We start from the raw sequence: 19,325 nt of genomic DNA on the forward strand, positions 1-19,325 counted from the left end.
ACCCAGCACGTGGCCCAGGCCACGCGGTCCGGGCCCGACTCGGAACCCCCACCAGACTCTATTATTTGCAGTCAGTAACAAAGATTCATCCTTGTGTCCATCCAGCAGCAAGGAGAGTCTTTGTCACTTAGTGTAATTAATAGCTGCGCCTCGCCTGGGAAGAGGGGAGGAGGGCCCTTCACCCGGGTGCAGACCCGGGTGGGTTCAGAACCGGCGTCACGGATCCTCACTGCCCGTTGACCAAAGCCAACGCCGGAAGAGGGGTGGGGAGAGGGTGAGCCGGGGGTTTCCTCTGTGCACTGGGTCCCCACCCCCAGGCCTGGGACTGCAGGCGGAGAGCCCTGTGACCCTCCCTGGCGAGCCAGATGAGCGGGCAGCCTCTCCCCGTGGGGGTCCTCCACCGGAGCACCCCGTCGGGCCTTTCCCGCGGCCCCTCCATGCCATCTCTCATCTCGGAGGGCCAGTCCGTCTGCTCGGTCACCCTGCAGAGCACGTGCTTGAGGCCCCGTTTTAGAAAGAAGGAAGTGAAAACCCAGAGGCCAGGGCTCGCCCGGGGAGCGCAAACGGAAACAGCTGAATCTACGCTCCAATCCAGGGTTCTTGGCACACGGAACACTGAACTGTGGCCATTTCTTTCATTTTCTGGACTCTTATTTTTTAAATGATCTGGGTGGGGAGGGGGGTTCTTTTCTTTCTTCTTCCTCCTCTTCCATATAAAAAATGGCTGGATTTATGTCACCTGTGCCCAGGCCCATAGCTTCCTGCCCCCCAGCCCGGGCAAACCCGGCCATACCGCTCGGGTGCCTTGAGACACGAACAGCTCCTCACGTCACCCTGCTTGCAATCCCTGCGTCTCAAAGGTCTCTTCCCTGGGGCCAGCTTATGGCTGCCTTTAGCCGACATGCAAGAATTCTAAGGTCAGTGGGTTTTCTTTTCCTTTCCTCCCCAAGGAGAAAGCAAAGCTGCCCCACATTTTCTGCCCTGACCCACGACCCCCCCCATCACCCTCAGCCACCGCCCTCCCCCAGGAGCCCTCCCCTCACTCCCAGGCAGACCCACTGGGCACATGGCAGGGGCCCTTTCTCCCCCACCCATCCCACAGGGCCGGGCCGGTCCCCACCCCTCCCCCCCCAACGATCATCTCAAGGCCTCTGTTCACGGCGCTCTTCTCCGGCCTGGGACTGCCCGCCCGGCTGCACTGTGACAGGCTGCAGCAGCGACCACTCGGGGGCCCAGCTGCCGGGAGCCGGTTCGGGCTTGGGATGGGGCCTCCTGCAGCAGCGCCTCCTTCCTGCCCCGCCTTGCTAATTCCCACGGGCAGGCGTCCTGTGAGCCTTGGGGGCACCGTGTGTGCGGTGGTTACAGCGTTACAAGTGTACGTCCAGCTCCCGTTCCACATGTGGGTGTTAGATCAGAGCCGTGCCCTCCACAGCCATGGGTGTTCCTTGCCTACGAAACATGTCATGTTTGAGCCAAAGTCACTCTGTATTTACACTGAAAGCTCAGCCCACATGGCAAGTGCTGCAAGCACAACTTTAATTCCTCCCTCACAGCACCATTACGTGCATATGCATGTATGTATGTAGGTATGTATTTGTCCTCACCCGAGGACATTTCTCATTGCTTTGTTAGAGAAAAAGGAAGGGAGGGAATAAGGGAGAGAGAGAAACACTGATTGGTTGCCTCCCATACATACCCGGACCAGGGATCAAACACACTACCCAAGCATGTGCCCTGACCAAGAACTGAACCGGCAACCCTTTGGTTATGAGACCATGCTCCAACCAGCTGAGCCACTTCGGCCAGGGCCCTATGGCACCATTCCTAGTTGATATGTTGCTAAGTGAGTGAATTGTCCCTTTTTTCACCTCTAATCCCCAAACCCCTTCTTACGACCCTGGTTCTGCCCTAAGGAATAAAAACGCAGATTCCTGTGGCCTTGATAGACCAGAGGGAGAGTTGGCTTCTGCTATTCTCCTAATACCTGATATCCGCTCACAGAACCTACCAGAAAGCTGTGTTGGTGCTCTGGGTACACGCTGAGCTACAGAGCAAGAAGGGGGTACCAGCCACCCCAGAATCCCTCTGTGCAGCCCAGACCTCATCCAAGTTCCAGGCTGAAGGGCCTGCCAGTTGTCCCCAGGCACTCAACGCCCACCTGGACGTCTGAGGCATGTGTCACTACCGAGGCCCACTTCTTTGCTCACCTCTCCAGGTGATGCCAGGCAGAGATGTGGGGAGTCACCCCTGACATCATCCAAGTCAGAACCAAACCTCACGGAACGGTCACCTGAATCTGTCCTCTCTTCTTCATCCCCTTCTGCAGTGCAGAACTGGAAATGGCATCACCGTGCCTGCGCCCTGGGAGTGTCTAAGCCCCTTCACTACCTCTCTCCTGCCTACATGATACACCATGGGTTGGGGGGGTGGGGCTCCGGGCCGGAGAGAGGGATCTGGGGCCAGCGGAGCCACAATGCTCAGCACTCCGCTGGAGCTCGCTCTCGAGCTCAGCAGATACATGGAGGTCAGACGCCACGTCCTGCCTCCAGATCCCAGTGGACGCTCTCCCACGTTCCTTAGGGCGGCGCACGGGGCTTCCCCCCAAGGTCTGCCTCCCGCCGAACTCTAACCCACAGCAACCCTGGGCTGCTCGCAGTTCGCCAAAACCACCAGCCCCTGTAGGTGTATCCCCAGCAGGGGGATCTTTCCCCCACGTCCTCGCGCCCCCATGCAAACCCCTCCCCGTCCTCGGGGGAGGAAAATGCACTCTCAAACCCGCTCAGGCGCTGCCGCCTCCGAGAGCTCTCCCACACCCGGCCGTGGCATCCTTAACCTGAACTGCCACGTCCCTCACAGAGCAACACGCTGCCTGCCCGCAGGAGTCGGGTGGCTCCCACAGACTTCACGGCCCCGCAGGTTATTTTGTTGGGTGTCTGAATATCAAGGTTTTCATTCACTGTGTATCTTGCTGGCACTGTACTGAGTAACTTTATCATTTGGTGAGTAGGAAGGCAAGGTGCCTAATTTGCATCTTATGAAATCGGTCAGCTTTCACATATCTAATATATATGTATGTATGTGCGTGTGATTTATATTTATGTGTTGATCAAATACTATAACTTAACTTTCCCTGGCTGGCGTAGCTCAGTGGATTGAGCGTGGGCTGCGAACCAAAGCATTGCAGGTTCGATTCCCAGTCAGGGCACATGCCTGGGTTGCAGGCCACGGCCCCCAGCAACCACACATTGATGTTTCTCTCTCTCTTTCTCCCTCCCTTCCCTCTCTAAAAATAAATAAATAAAATCTTTATATATATATATATATATATATATATATATATATATATATAACTTAGCTTTCATTTTCTGATATATGCACTATTAATTTGCTCCACAAAAGTTCTGAAGAAAAAGGTCAGAAACAACAACCATGGCTATCTAAATATCAGGCTACATCTTAGGACACTCAGGAAGCGTCCCCGTGGCCACCCATCTGTGAGTCACGGCAGGAAGAGACTCGCCCGGCTGATAAACGCCGACGGGACCCGCCTCGGAAGGAGCCACACCTCACCCGCTTCCCGGGTCATTAGCGGGGAGACTCCCGGGGACCAGTCGGGAGGCGGGCGGGTGCTGTCGCCTCTCGTGGGACGTGACGAGTAGAGCTTACTTGTCTTTAGCTCCCAGTCCCCTCTCACATGCACCCCGACAGACTGACCGCTAAATATCACCAGTTACACGGTCTCTGAGTCTTCGATGGTTGCCGAGGCCGCTGAAAGTTCAATCTCCAGTCCCACTAGTATCACACACCGGGGAAACCTGGGCTGTACCCCAGGCCCCCACTCCTCGTGAAGTCCGCAAAACCATCGGTGGATCTGTAGAAGTCTCGCAGAAGAGACACTTGGGCGACTCCGGTCACACCTCGCCTGCTGAACTTACCCGGCGTCCGGCCGACTTCCACGGCGGGCGCGGCTGCGCGGGGCTGTCGGTGGAGAAGCGGCGGGAAGAGCAGATGTAGGTGGCCCCCACCCCCACACAGCCTGCGAGCCCCCGGGATGCAGGTGAGGAGCCCCACGACACCCCCGCCCCTCCCGGCGGCCGTTTCCCAGGGCAAACGTCTGAAGCCCCCCTTACCCGCCATCCGTGAGCTGGGCCCTCCTCCACACGCGTGCACACACACACGCACGCACACACGCACGCACACACACAGCCCAGCAGCTCCCAGGAGTGTCAGGAGCTGCCTCTCCCTCCCGAGAGGAGGGGGCTTCTGCCCTGGAAGGCAGGAACTGCCCCCTCCAGCCGCCCCCTCACCTCTGCTGCTCACGGGGACTCACAGTCATGGGACTCCCTCTTGACCTAGACTTAAATTTTCACAGTCCACTCCCTTAGGCTCAAGGTTCCAGAACTTTCCTTTTTTCTCAGTCTACCCTCATCTTGACCCGAGATTTAAACACCAATTTGCCTGATCTTCCTCTTTTTCTTTATTCTCAGAAGCACATCTCCAGGGGCAGTGTTCAACCACTCATTCCGCTCCCCCGAACAGAAGCCGAAGAGCACCCTCTTCCCATGGCCTTGTGTGTGTGTGTGTGTGTGTGTACATGTGTGTGCACATGCTTGGGTCCTAAGCAGCCCTACTCTCCTACAAATACTTAACTGATGACGGCTTCTAGGGACACTTGCACCTTGAAAGATGGAAAAGGAAAACCCCTCTCTGCCCGCCACCATCTGCTGTCTGCCCATTCACTCTGCTTTCCGGAGCCCGGCCCTCCCCTTGCTGTCCTCAACCACCTCCTCCCACTCCGCCCCCCACCCTGGACCGGACGAAACCCGCGCACTACCCTGCGGCATCTGAAGCACGAGACAGCGGTCACTGCCGCTCTTCCCTCGCCCCGCCCAACTCTGTCTACACACACCCCCCTCTCTTTCCATGCAATTCATTAAAAAGCTGCTGGCTCCTCCCACAGAAGTTGTGAGAACAAACAGAAGTAACGAAGGAGCCACCCATCACTCATGAAAAGAGGGGCCTCACATCTTAAGATGATTTTCTATTTCTTTGCTCAAGTCACTCGAAGAGGCTTGGGTTGTTTTTTTTCTCTCTCTCATTAATTTGTTTACTGTCCCAGATCCTTGAGAGGCACTTAAAAAATATTGACAGAATTTTTCTTGTACAAAAATATGTTGTATTTATCTGAACAAACCTAAGCCTGAAAAAGTACAGATTCAATCTGAATTCCAAGAAGAGGCATGTCCCCACCTGTGCATGGACAGGCTCCCCTGGAGTTCCATTTTGTCGATGCCTGTACACTTGCCAAATTCAACGGGAAGAGGGAGGGGGAGCTTCTCCGCGAGGAGGTTGTGGGGACAGAGGCACCGGCACAGAGCCCCCGGGGAGAAGGACAAGTACACCTTTCCTCTGAGTGGCACCCCAAAAAGGAAGCCATTCTGAGGTGAACATTTTCCTTTTCATTCCAGCCTCAAGGACCATAAGTAGATCAAGCTGGTTTGCTTCTGTTATTTAGAGCAATAAAGTTAACCTTTTAGTGCTTAAAAGGCTTCAATTTTTTTAAAAAAAATATGCATTCTGGAGACTAAACAGTCATGCCACATAAATGCTACCTTGGGCCAGGCCCTGTACTGAAGGGGAAAATGTGAGGGATGTTAGTTGGTCCATCAACAAAGCTGGAACATGGACGGCGGAGGGAAGCATTATTCAGATGTTAAATGCACTCAAGTGGACAAGCACGTCGTGGTTGTGTGAGAGAACAACTATCCTTGTGCCCAGACAAGACACACTGGAGTGTTCAGGGGTGACATGGTGCCACGGAGGCCACACCTCACGGATGCCCAGGATGCAAACTCTTCACATGGGAGAACACGTCTAGGAAGAGAGCAGACGAGAGACAGCAGACAGGTCAAAGTGCGCAGCACAGGTGAGGCTGGGAAGGGGGTGTCTGCTGTTCTTCGTAAATATTCACCAGTGTTCCCGTCAGTTTGGGATTATTTTCAGACAAAAGTTCAAAATATTTGTACCTTATGGTTTGAAATCGTGTTTGAAGAAGAGCTGGGCAGAGGAGAGGAAAAAGAGAAGAACTGTTGGAAAGTGAATCTCCCTGCGAGGGGAAGGGGTCAGCCTCACAGCGGCAACTGCCTGCCCCCTGCCCACCCGGCCCACTCTTCTCCCCCCAGCCCTCCTCTCCAGAAAACTGCCTTCCAGAGCATCTGAGTTGGCTTAAAAGTGTCTACAAACAAAAAGTAAGAAAGTGACATTTGGTGCAAAGGGTGTGTAGCATTATCTTGGCACAAAACCTTCTTCGTGCTGCTGCTGAAGATCCCCCTGAATCCGGCAAATGCAGCGTAACGCTCAACCCCAGGTGGGGGGCAGGGAGTCCCTTCAGATTGAAACACAAAGTTATGAAACTTAAAGCACCTTTGAAACTGAAGGCTATGTTTCACAGCAAGGTTGAATGTTTTCTCGCATTCAACATCAGTATTGTATTTCTTTCATTGTTGTTCAGTTACAGTTGTCCTGTCTTTTCCCCATTGCTCCCCACCCCCCACTCCCTCCCCCCCACAACTCCCACAGTCAATCCCCCGCATTGTCCACACCCATGAGTCCTCTGTTCATGTTACTTTGCTTGCCCTTCCCCTCCTTTCCCCATTCTCACCTTCCCCCTCCCCTCTGGTAACTGTCGGTTTGTTCTTAATTTCAATGTCCCTGGTTCTATTTTGCTTGCTTGTTTGTTTTATTGATTAGGTTCCACTTATAGGTGAGATCATATGGTATTTATCTTTCACCACCTGGCTTATTTCACTTAGCATAATGCTCTCCAGCTCCATCGATGCTGCTGAGAAGGGTAGGAGTTCCCTTTTCCTTTGTGCTACGTAGTATTCCATTGTGTAAATGGACCACAGTTTTTTGATCCACTCATTTACTGATGGGCACTTAGGCTGTTTTCAGCACTCGGCTATTGTAAATAATGCTGCTATGAATATCTGGGAGCATTGTGAGTTGCTGATTCACCATTCTTAGGGTATAGTCCTAGCAGTAGGATTACTGGATTGAAAGGCAGTTCCGTTTTTAGTTGTTTGAGGAAATTCCGTACTGTTTTCCACAGTGGCTGCACATTCCCACCAACAGTGCACGAGGGTTCCCTTTTCTCCGCAGCCTCGCCCGCTCTTGTTATTTGTTGATTTGGTTAAGATGGACGTTCTGACCGGTGTGAGGGGGTGTCTCACTGTGGCTTTAATTTGCGTCTCTCTGATGGGTAGTGATACCGAACATCTTTCTGTGCATCTATAGGCCCTTGGTATGTCCGTCCTCCTTGGAGAAGTGTTTGTTACAGACACACAGACCATGGGACAGAACAGAGAGCCCAGAAGTAAACCCACATCAGTACAGTCAGTTAATATTCAACAAAGGGGGCAGGTACATAAAATGGATTAAAAATAGTCTCTTCAATAAATGGTGTTGGGCGATCTGATCAGGTACATGAAAAAAAATGGAACTCGACTACCAATTTTCACCACACACCAAAGTAAACTCAAGATGGGTAAAAAACTTAAATATAAGGTGCGACACCATAAAAGCCCTAGAGGAGAACACAGGCAGGAAATTTTCAGATATCCCACGTGCCAATATTTTAACCAATATACCCCCTAGGGCAAGGGACATAAGGGAAAGAATAAACAAACGGGGCTACATCCAACTAAGAAGCTTCTGCATGGATGGAGAAAACACTACCAGAACGGAAGGGAACCGACCATATGCGAAAACTTATATGCCAATGACACCTCGGGCAAGGGTTTGATCTCCAAAATACACAAAGAACTCACAAGACCTCACACCAGGAGAACAATGCTTTCTAACAATGGTGATGACGACAAGAAAAATAATCTGTATCATTCTAGTCCAAGCTTTACAAATGTATTAACTCATTTAATCCTCATGTTCTCATTATGCTCCAGATCTAATCATGTTATGATTCTTTCCAATTTACAAACGAACAAGCCAAAGACCGGAGACACCAACCAGCTTGCCCAAGGTCACACAGCTGGAAAGTTGCCAAGTTGGAAGGCAGGGGGTCTGACTCCAAAGCCTCCTCTCCTAACAGCCACCCCAGACCCCACATCAGTGTGCACCTGCTGGCCAGCTGGAACTGCCCCCATGGCCCCGGCGCACCGGCGGGGCCACCACTAGAGCTGGCACCCTGCCTCTGCTGTAAGTCCCATCGCCTGAGTTTTGTAAAGCGAACCCCTACTGACTCTGTGGTCACTGTGAAACCCCTAAGGCCAAGTTCACCGTGCATTCCTTTCAGTAAGCGACATCACCACTCCCGAATAAGCTAGAGAGATTATTAACTAATCAACTGCTTCTCCATGCGCTCTCACCGGGACCCTCATGACCCCAAAGGGCCTCTCCCTTGGGAACCCACCGTGACTCACCAGGGGGCATTCCGTCCCACGGCAGTGATGGCTGACGGGCACGACGGAGACCTGTGTTGTCAGCTTCGCTAGGACCCCTTCCCCACTCGGGAAAGAGGAGTCCCAGGGCAGGCTTTCTGGGAGTGGGCAGCCGCTTACTGTCAGGATGGGCGGGGCAGGACGATATAGCAGTTGAACCACAAACATGGCGGCTGAACTACAATCATGGCGGCTGAAACGAACATGGCGGCCTGAACAAACATGGCGGCTGAACTACATCCCGGAAGAGACGGCTGACGTCAAACCAGGGCGCGAGGAGAACCACCAATGATATGCTGCCGCTTTGTTCGGAGGGGACCAATCCCCAGCCCCCCCGAAGAGGGCCAACCAAGATAAACCCCGCCATATTCCCCGCTTGCTCCCAGCTTTTCTCGGCCCCACCGTGCAGACCGAGAAACGTCACCTGGGCATGCAAACCCCAATAAAGCTCTCTACTGCCTAATTTTGTGGCTGATTAGCATTTATTCCTCGGCGGAGCCTAAGAAAACCTTTCACTTATTTCATGGGTTTCTTCCTCCCAAAGGAAGCTCCACGCCAGCAATGTGGGTGGTGGTCCAGTGGAGGGAATGGCAGGAGTAAAAATAGTACCAGTAATGGTGTTTCACTAAGCGGTGGGCACCATTCTGTGATTCTCCCTCAACACACCCCTGCAGTGGAAGTGCTGTGAGTGGCCCGTTTTACAGATGAGGCAGTTGGGGCACAGGACAAGGGAGGCCAGAGTTTGCAACCGCCTTGTACTGTTCAGGCGTTCTGACGACTGTGATCAGCAGCCCTCAATCTCAGCAGTGTAACCTGGTGACGGTTAACGGCCTCCACATATCACAGTCTGTGAGACCCCCAAGGAGCGGTCTTCCACACCCTGGCCCCTTCTTCCAGGCAATTCCACTGACCCCTGGTCCTTGGAGTTCACCTTGGGTCACATCCGGCTGATGGAGAAGGAAGAGCCTGGAACAAGGCTGCTGCATGACCAGGAGCAAAACGAGCAGTTTGGAAAACATGTGGCTTGCTGTTGGAGAAGTCACGGAAACCTGGGTTCAGCTGGGGAAAGGGGAGAGAGCAGAGGAGCACGCTGGTCTCTGCCCTCCTGCCCGTGGTGGCAGGCCATTCTCCCACCTCACCCAGCCCCACGCAGAGGGCTGACATTCACACAAGCCTTCTGGGGTCAGGAGATCACACTGGGATTCCTTGTGCTTTTGAGAGTAAACGGATCCCTTGAATGTTCTGGGCCAGGGTCTCAATCAGTAACAAAACAAGAGAAGCAGTGCAGGATGAGGGCCAGGGGCCCGTGAACATTCTCCGATTCCCCTGAACTTCGGCCTGCAATAAGCTGAGCACTGGCATGATGACACGGCCCTGGCCTGGGTAAGGCATCATTTCGAGGTGCGTGATCAGGCTGGGCTGGGCCAGGCTGGATCACACTCTGGTTCCCACCACGCCTTATTTGTTTATGGGACACGGGGCTTTCATGAAGTCCAGTCAGGCAAAGCAGGGCTCCGCCGTCCAGGCATCTGGGAGTAGCAAGGGCAATAACACAACCTCCCTCCTTTCCATTCGCTTGTGTCCTGTTTATTCCGCGTGTAATTCTGGTTCATCAGCCTTCACCATGCATACCAGGGATATTTCCTACCAGACATTAGATTCAAACATCCGTTCTCTTCCCGGGCCCAGAACATACAGGTTACTGTTGTCTTAAAAATCTCTCTCCGAGATCCTGATTTGGTCAAATTGCACTGTTTCAGGGTCATTTTTACAGGAATGTCGCTACCCGAGAACATCTTCAATGTGGCGTGAGTAAGCCGACGTTCTCTAGGACGCCCCGGTCAAGGTAACCTTTCCCCGGCCAGTTGGGGTCTCAGTGTCTCTCCCCTCTACCTGGAATCAAAGCTCCAGGAAAAACACGTGTGTGATTAAGAACCACTGCAGTGCTCACTGAAAATAGATAGCACAGACGTTTTAAAAACAAAATACGGAACAGTCATCCCCTCCACCCTGTTCACTGTTTCTCCCTAACGTTCCCCTTCTAAAAGCTTTCACAAAATGAGAAAGGAGGAAATCTCCCCCTCAAAAACTATATGAGCAAATCCATCATATGCAATATCTGTATAATTCTGGATGAATACAATTATGTACACATGACCTGGCAGAGCTTAGACATGATGAACAGGAAGGACCGGCTAGAAACTAATGTAGCTGGTGGTGCTGGTAGAGAAAACGTGAGGTTTGGGTGCAAGAGCTACAAAGACCATGGAAACACAATGTGCTTGGAGACATAACAGGAACCTGGCGAAGTTTAACACGCACTGACCCTGCCACTTAGGAAACAGAAATGAAAAGAACCCGTGCACCCCAATGTTCATGGCAGCACAATTTACAATAGCCAAGTGTTGGAAGCAACCTAGATCCTCATCAGTAAATGAATGGATCAAAAAACTATGGTACATTCACACAATGGAATTCTATGCAGCAGAAAGAAAGAAGGAGCTCCTACCCTTCAAGACAGCATGGATGGAGCTGGAGAGCATTATGCTAAGGGAAACAAGCCAGGCAGTGAAAGACAAATACCACATGATCTCACCTTTAACTGGAACATAATCAACAACAAAAAAAAAAACAAGCAAAATATAACCTGAGACATTGAAATTAAGAACAAACGGACAGTGACCAGAGGGAAGAAGGGAAGGAAAGAACGTGGGAAAGAAGGGAAGGGTAGTAAATGAACATGTATATGAAGGACCCATGGACAAAGCCAAAGAGGGTAGGATTGAGGGGGGGGGCAGTGGGGGTGGGTGGGACAGGAGGAAGTGATGCTGGGAAAATGGAGACAACTGTATTCAAACATCAATAAAAAAGAGAGAGAGAAAAGAAAACAAAAAAGAAAACCAGCACAACTTGGTTCCCTTCCCTGTTCCGAGTGCCCACGGAAGCTCGGTGCCATGTTACAGAGTGGGCAGGGCTGGAGAGAAAAACAAAACGAGGAGTGGCCCTGCCCTTAAGGAGGGACAGGGACACTTAATTTCCCTCCAAGGTGGTAAAGGTGATGACAGATGCATGGGGTGAAGGAAGAACAGAGGAGAACTGACCCTCAACCCCATCTTGGGGACAGGGACAGGCAGGATCTGGGACCTGTGAGAAGAAACTACCAACCTAAGGGCAAAAAGCAGAGTGAAAGGCATTTATACATGGATAAAAGAAAAATGACAACCAGGAGGGACGCCATGATGGGAGTGCACCCCCGGAAAGAAGACCAGGGGAAGTGGGGGAGAATCTGGCTGCCTCGGAACTCAGAGGCCGGGTGCGAGGCAGGGGCAGGGCAGGCACTCCAGTGGGCCCACCTCGGTGGCAGTCCCCGCCCACCACCAGGAGAGGAAATAAGGGCCAGTCCTACCCGGGACCGAACTCTGACCAAGCCAAATACCTGCCTGCACGAGAGGTGACAGGGTCCAAAAGAGAATCATGTATCTTCTCGGGGTTTTGTAGCCAAGTAGAACATATTTGAAAAATCGTAAGGGAAAAAAAATCAGAAAAAAAAAATGACACAGAATTCTGTGAACAAAGACTCTGTGGAAAAAGAAGACAATTCAGGAGGGATCCACGGTCCCGAAGAGGCGAACCCACGGCCGCGGCGTGCTCGTGTTCCGGTGATGCCTCCGGATGTTCGGGGTACAGAGCGCCTCTGCGTCACAGACATTTGGGAAATGATGAAATTTGTAAAAGTGAAGTTAAAACCACTTACAATTCCCGTCACTAAAAATAATCATTTTCCCTGTAATAAATATACTTAAATTGGAATCAAACAGTATAAATAATATATTATTCTACTTTTTCCCTTTGACATAACTGAAGCACACTGCCATCAATCTCGTTTTCTTTGAAATCGTGGCTTCTCAGAGAGGGGACCGGCGGTGGCCGGGGCTGGGAATGGCGGGAGGCCGGAGGGCACTGCTGGGGCTGTGCACAGGTGGACCGTGCGGCACAGAGGGGTAGTCACCGGGGCCGTGCTGGGTAGTGTACAATTTGCAAAGATTTTAGGTTAACTGTTACCGTCACACACGAAAAGTAATAATGAAAGAGGGTGGGAGGGACCTTTGGAGGTGACAACTATATTCTGGGCATATACTGTAATGGCTTCTTCGGTATCTACTTATCTCCAGACTCATCAGGTGGCCTACACTAAGTACGTACAGCTTCTGTATGTCAGAAAACAACTGTTGTGAGCAGGGCGGAAAAAAAGAAAACCTGACCTCAGAGCTGCGGTAAGCGTCTCTCGCGTGGACGGCGTGGACGGCGCGGACGGCGGTTTAAGTGTGCCCTCGTTGCCGGAAACGTGAGTCATCAGCAGTTCACTGTTAGAGCTAGCACGGTGAAGAGCGTCTCCAGGTGCCACCTGGTCGTCCATGTCCTTTGCAGCAGCAGCAGCTGCAGCCCCTCCTCAGCTGCCTCCGTGTGCGGAGAGGTTGCTGATTTTCCTACTTGGACCGCCGAGGCGACGTTCCTGGCTGAGCAAGGCACTTGCTACGGAAAATACTGCACGGGTTATTTTCGGTTATCCTTGATAATGTGGGCAAAAGCAACGAAAAACGTTAGGTCCTGTTTCATGTATTTCCTGCTGGGCCTGACAGTGCTCGAGGAGAGATCCAGAGAATTCCTAGACACCACAGCCCTGAGGGGCTATTTTTATAACTCACTCTGTTCACTTTGTTTTGCGCTAATCAGCAGTTTGGCCAATGAGCCTCGCTGGCCCCTCTCTCTCCATCTGAGAGATCGAGAATGCGGTAGCCTCCATAGAGAGAGGCCATTTTTTATTTTTGCGCAAGTCATAGGCGTGGGAGCGGGGAATACACAAGAAATAGAAATGCAACTAATTCTGCCCAGGCCCTGCACGTTGCTCACGAACTTGCCGAGTCAAGGGTGAGGAGGTAGGACCGAGGGCCAGGAGAGTCAGGCGGGGTGGGGGAGGCAGAGCTGTGCGTGTGGTGGGTGCCGGGCAGAGGGGCAGCCAATGGGTCAAAAGAACCAGAACCTGAGTGGCCTGTGGGTGTCGATGGGGGAGAGTGGGCTCTGGCTGCCCACAGGTCAGTGAACTTGCTGGTCGGAGACTCTCCTATGAGGCCAAGTACAGCCCGAGACCCTCCCAAGACCCCAGAGCAAATCCCTAAGGAACAGTCTTCATGCTGCCATGAGCGAGACCCCCAGCGGGCTCTTGGGCGCCCTTGAAGGCTCGTGTCCACACTGGTTGCAGAGCGGGGAGCAGGAGAACCGACAGAAGGAAGCAGGCCCGGTCCGTCCCACGGATCTCAGGACGCGCTCGGAGCCCTGGAGCCTGAGACCCCGCCCGCACTGCCCGCCACGGAGACCGGGAGGCTCCAGCCCAGAGGACTGCACACGTTCACAGTGAGTCCATCTTGTGAGAGACGCATTTTCCCGAGAACCAAGGGTGCTTCTCTGGGCATCGTGGGACCGTGCAACCAGAAGCTCGGGGAGGAGAAGGGAAGTGAGCTTTAAAAACACCCCATCCTACAGAGTCGGCAGAGGTCAGGAAGGGCCACCACCCCTGGGCAGAGGAGCACCCCTTTCGGGGCCCCTGCGCTGGGGACAGGAGCGGAGGAGGAAGGGGCGGGGAGCGCGGAGGCTCAAGTAGCAGCCTGCTCTTGGCAGCGGCAGCCGCTAATTTCCCTTGGCTGGCTCTGACTACCTGTCTAAAAGCGCTGCAGTGCAGGAAGGAAATTTTTCAAGAGATTAAACTATTATTGTTTCCTGTGTGGCTGTCTTCGCTGGAGTATGAAAAAAAGCTTTAAGGGCACTTGAAAAGAGATTTGTCTGAATAGCAGGGTTGTTGGGATTCATCTGCCCCTCCAGTCGGGATTTGGCCAATTTCCTCAGGAAAGTGGTTGATTAGGACCCACGGATATATCCGTGGCCCAAATACAAGATGCCGTAAAGGTGATTAATGGTGAGCTCACCGTCAGAGGGAGTGAAGAGTTTATAGAAGCTATTTTTAACGGGTTGGGAGGGGAAAAAACTCATTTGTCCCTTTGCCAGCGTGTTTCAATAGTTAAAAACCTCTTTGTGGCCCCTGAGAATTCATGCTACCAGCTGTCAAAGGCGGCTCTATTTTCTGATTTTATGTTATGCATTTATTTTGAATTTTCTGATTTTACAAATCTGTTGGCAAAACTGATTTTCGTGTGTTTTGCTGTTGATAAAAAAGCACAGGAGGGAAGCTGAATGAACGCACTTCCACCGCGATCAGCGACGGCCGCTCCCAGTAACACGGAGGCACAACGACATGTTTCTTTCTCCATCCCGCCGTGCCGTGCGCGCCCCCGCGGAGTAGAGAGCGATGGGCGGAGGGAATGCCTAGCCCCGCCAACACGCGGTAATAAGATGCGATGGGTTTCGAGTGTAGAGCTCTACGGTGCATCCCCTGCATGTTGCATTATGTGCTCACCACCCAAACTCACATCTTCCGTCGCCGCACCTTTGACCCCCTTTACCCCCTACGACCCCCACCCCCTCCCTTGTGGTCGCCGCCACACCGCTGCGTCTATGAGTTTGTGCTCGTCTTGTTTGTTCCTTTGTGTGTTGTTTTCAGGTTTACATCCCACACGTGAGTGAAGTCACATGGCTCTCGGCTTCTCTCTCTGGCTCACTCTGCTCGGCACGACACTCCCGAGATGCATCCGCGCTGAGTGGGATCCCACAGTACGAATGGGCCACGTCTTCTTTATCCAGCCCTCTGTCGAAGGACACTTCGGTTGTCTCCATGTCTCAGTCACCGTAAGCAATGCCGAGAAGATCTTCGAGTCTTTGACTCAAGGGAAGACAGCGAGTGCGGGGGAGACCCCCGGGACCCTCATGAGCGGCTGCCGAGGCTCGGAGGGCTGCATTGCGTCTGTCGTTGAGGCCCCGGTGCCTGGTCTGGCTCATGTCCGGGCATCTGCTGGCCCCCGGTAATGTTGAAGAGAGGGGAGAGGACACTTTACTTGGGTTTTAAGTAATGAATGGCATGTCCAAAGGCCCATCCCCAGAGGGCCACTGACCTTGGCCCCAAAATCACAGGGTCTCAAACTTCGACTTTCAAGGTAAATACGTGGCATACACGGATGGCACGTGAAGATGAATGATGATGACACTTGTCCTACAACTTTAATCTCCTGTTGCGTTGCCAGGCCACACACCCGTGGTGCAGAACCCACCAGTGTCCGACACAGTTGCACCCCGTAGTGACGTCTGGGTTTGCGATACAAAGAATGTGTTCGTTAAGTGCAAGTTTAAGTATTCCAGAACGTTTTTAAGTTATTTTGGCATTTTCCCCCTTTTTGTTGCTTTTGTTTTTGCTTTTTTATTCTTAGGGTCTCAACAAGCTTGAAGTATCCTGGGCTTCTCCCAACCCTTAAAAAGTCCTGGAATGAAGATTCTGAGGTTGTCCACTCCCTCCTACACTCTTAGGGGCAAGTGCCCGGGACGCCTCTCCCCTCCTATCCCTCTGAGATTCGGCACCTGGGCTTCATCCGGTTTCCCAGGGCGGTGTCTTGGGGCTCCAGGGGGTCCCTGGCCGTTTCTACCCTTTCCAGCTGTTGCTCTGAGGCCCAGCGCCCTTGTGCCATAGCCCACAGGGCGCCCAGACCCACGCTTCCTGCTCACTGCAGTTGCTCACGGTAAGCAGGTAAACGAGGAGGGACGGTGAGGACAGATGTGGTCTCCGGGCTGCTCTGCCTCCAGGGACCTCGCAGACTTCAGAGGCACCTCCCCCAGTCTCCATGCAAACCTGATACATGTGCATCTAACTAAACTCAAATCCCAAATCACATACAAAGGACTGCAGAGAAAGGAACCTCCGAGAGTGTTCTAAAAATATGGGATTTCCGTATCCCATGCTAACCCTCCAGGGCTCCCCCTCACAAGAAATGTTCGTGAAAACTCCACAACGGCAGAGACGCTAACACAAACAAAGATCCTTGCCCGAGAGCCCCGTCTCAGCCCACGCGGCCAGACACTGGAATGAGAGACAGATTTTGTCAAACTGGTTCTCGGGACCTGGTCCAGGCTCCCTTCCCTCTCCCACCCACTCCTCCCCCCGCCCCCGTGGGGCACACCGAAGTCTGTAGCTTCCATAAACAACCACTGACACATCAGCCTGACTTCCAAATCTTACTCTCCAGCCTTGACCTCTCTCCTTGGCTGCAGGCTTGTGTACGCCACTGACACGTAAGTATCTCCACGTCGGGCGCCTCAGACTCAGCCCTCCCAACCACCACTCGGCTTCTCACCCACGCCTGCTCCTCCCCGAGTCCCCTGCGTCAGTGGGGGCACCCACTGTCTTCCTCTGCACCCACACTAAACATCTGCACACCCTCACATCTGATCAACCTCCCAGTCTGGTTGGCTGGCTCCTAAATTGCCTTCAAATCCATCCACCGACGCCACCTTGGCCAGGCAACTCTGGTCCCTTCTCTGGACAACAGAACTTTCCAATGGACCTCTCCATGTCCACTCCTGTCCCAATCTGGCACAGTCTTCCCTTTGCAGCCAGAGGCTCCTAAATAGCTCTTTCTCCGTGCCTTCAGCAAGCATTCACGAAGCACCTACCATGTGTCGGGCGCCTTCCCAAGTGCACGTGCACGCACAGTGGAAGTGCGTGCCCACCAGACTGGGTCGCCTCTGGGCTTCCTTATCTGTGGTCCACAGAGTCGTGGCCCCCAATGACTTCCTAGTGGAAGGGGGGCACTCGCTAAGGAATTCCAGAGGCCTCTGACACCTGGAAAAGGCAAGAAAAGGGGTTTTTCCCTAGAGCTTCCGGAAGGCACACAGCAATGCCAGCAGGTTGGTTTCAGGCCTGGGAGACCCAGTCTGGCCGCCAAGGGTGTGGCCGTTTACTTCAGCAGCCACGGGAAAGTAACAGCACGGTGTCACCACATTCGTAGTGTCTAAAAAACACAATATTCTTCAACAGCTTCTCAGTGCCTTTGGGATCAAGTCCCGAGTCCTTACGCACAGCCTGGCTCCTAGCCACCCCCGCCCCTCTCCCTACTGCCACCAACAGAAGTTCTTTCAGCTCTCAGAGGGGCCACACTCCTCCTACCTGAGGCCAGAACACACTGTCCCCACCTTCTGGAACCCTCCTTTGCTCATCTGCTGCACCCCCACTCCCAAATTCAACCTTTGAGTGAAAGGCCATTATCTTGAAGAGATTCTGCCCGAACCCCTCAGTCAGTCTTGCATGCTCCCTCGACTCCCCTGTTCCAAGTTCAAAGCACACCTGGGGCTGTCAGCCTCAGAGGCTCCTGGGGACACAGCCAGGGGCTCTCCCGTTCACCGCTGCCCCCTCAGTGCCCACCGTGGTGGGTGCTCTGTACAAATCCGCAAAACGAATGGGTGCACAAAGGAACGAGGGATGACAGCTACATCTCTCTCAGGTAGACAGTGTCCCTTCTGCGTACATCGAGCCACTTTTTTCATTCCAATAACTGCTTTGTTGTACGAAGCATCTCTGACCTCTGAAACTGTGACTCCTTGACGTAAATGCAAGAAAAAAGCCACCTCCCCTGTGATTTTACAAATTGCAGATTACGACGTTTTTTTTTTTAATCTGGGGAGATTCTCTTGCTTTTCAGGGTCCCCTACAAGGTCCGAGGTGCACCTCCTGTCACTCTATTTATTCAGTCCAAGTAGAATGTCACTCGCTGGACACAGCAGGACCAGGGACCAGAAGTGTCCAAACTAGTCACTGAGCAACAGCACCTGGGAATTAGCTGGCCGGTCCAGGAAGGCGGCCCGCCGACTTCCCGGGGCGGAACGCGCAGGGGGAGATGTTTCCGCTGCAGTGGGGCAACTGTGCGTGCAGCGTGGGGCCTCCTGCTCCGCTGCCCAGCTCCGCGCCCCATCCCGTGGGGTCCACGCCTCCATGCTGGGGACCCTGCTGCCCTCCCCTCTGCACCCGCACGGCTGCTGGAGAAGGAGCTGCGACCAGGCAGCCATCACCCGCTGCGGCCGCCGTCCAGGCCAGTCAGCTGCGCTCGCTGGGACCTCCGACACTGAGCGAGGGAGACCGCCTTCGCCTGTGTCCCACACTGGGCACCAGAGAAGCTGGAAGTAAACCCGGTCCAGGGAGAGAGAGAAGGAGGGACAAACCCTGACAGAAAAGGGCGAGGCATCTTCGTCCCAGGAGACACCCCACACCCACTCAACAACTTCGCCTTTCGCCTGCAGCAAATACGCATCAGGCACCTCCTGGGTGCCGAGCACGCATCTCAAGAACAGGGATGACTCGGGGAACCCATCGCTGTGCGAGGACGATGCCTCCAGGCTTACAGCTCGCCTGCGCAGCACAGCCCGCTGCAGAGAAGGCCCTAGAGAACGCGCGTGGAAGACGGGATGAGCGTGTGTTGAGGGGACGGATGGCAGCGCCACTTCCGCTCTTCCGGACCTTACATCCTGCGCCCGTGTCCCTGGTGGTTATTGTCAAGGAAACCCAAGGGCACTGTCCGTGGCCGAGCTTCCTCCCCTTGCCACACCCCTTCAGGTATGGCTGGGGGCGGCCCAGGACAGTAACAGAATCCATGCTTTCCTGAGCCTTCAGGAACCAAGGACAGATGCAGGGTCACAACAGACACGACAAGGCAAGAGCCAGATGGAGAGCAGACAGACCCCGCCTGCCGGGCTCCCGGCTCCGCCCCTGGGCTGTGCAGAGTGACGAGAAGGACGATGCAGACACTCCTGTCCCAGAAGTCGGACCCACTTCCTGGCTGGATTAGGTTCACTTCCTGCAGCCACGGTTAGCACCCAAGCCTAACCCTGAGGCTTGGTTCTCAGAAATGCCCGAGTCTAGAACTCAGTCCACACGCCAAG

This window comes from Phyllostomus discolor, chromosome 2 (genome assembly GCF_004126475.2).
Source record: "Phyllostomus discolor isolate MPI-MPIP mPhyDis1 chromosome 2, mPhyDis1.pri.v3, whole genome shotgun sequence".
NCBI lineage: Eukaryota > Metazoa > Chordata > Mammalia > Chiroptera > Phyllostomidae > Phyllostomus > Phyllostomus discolor.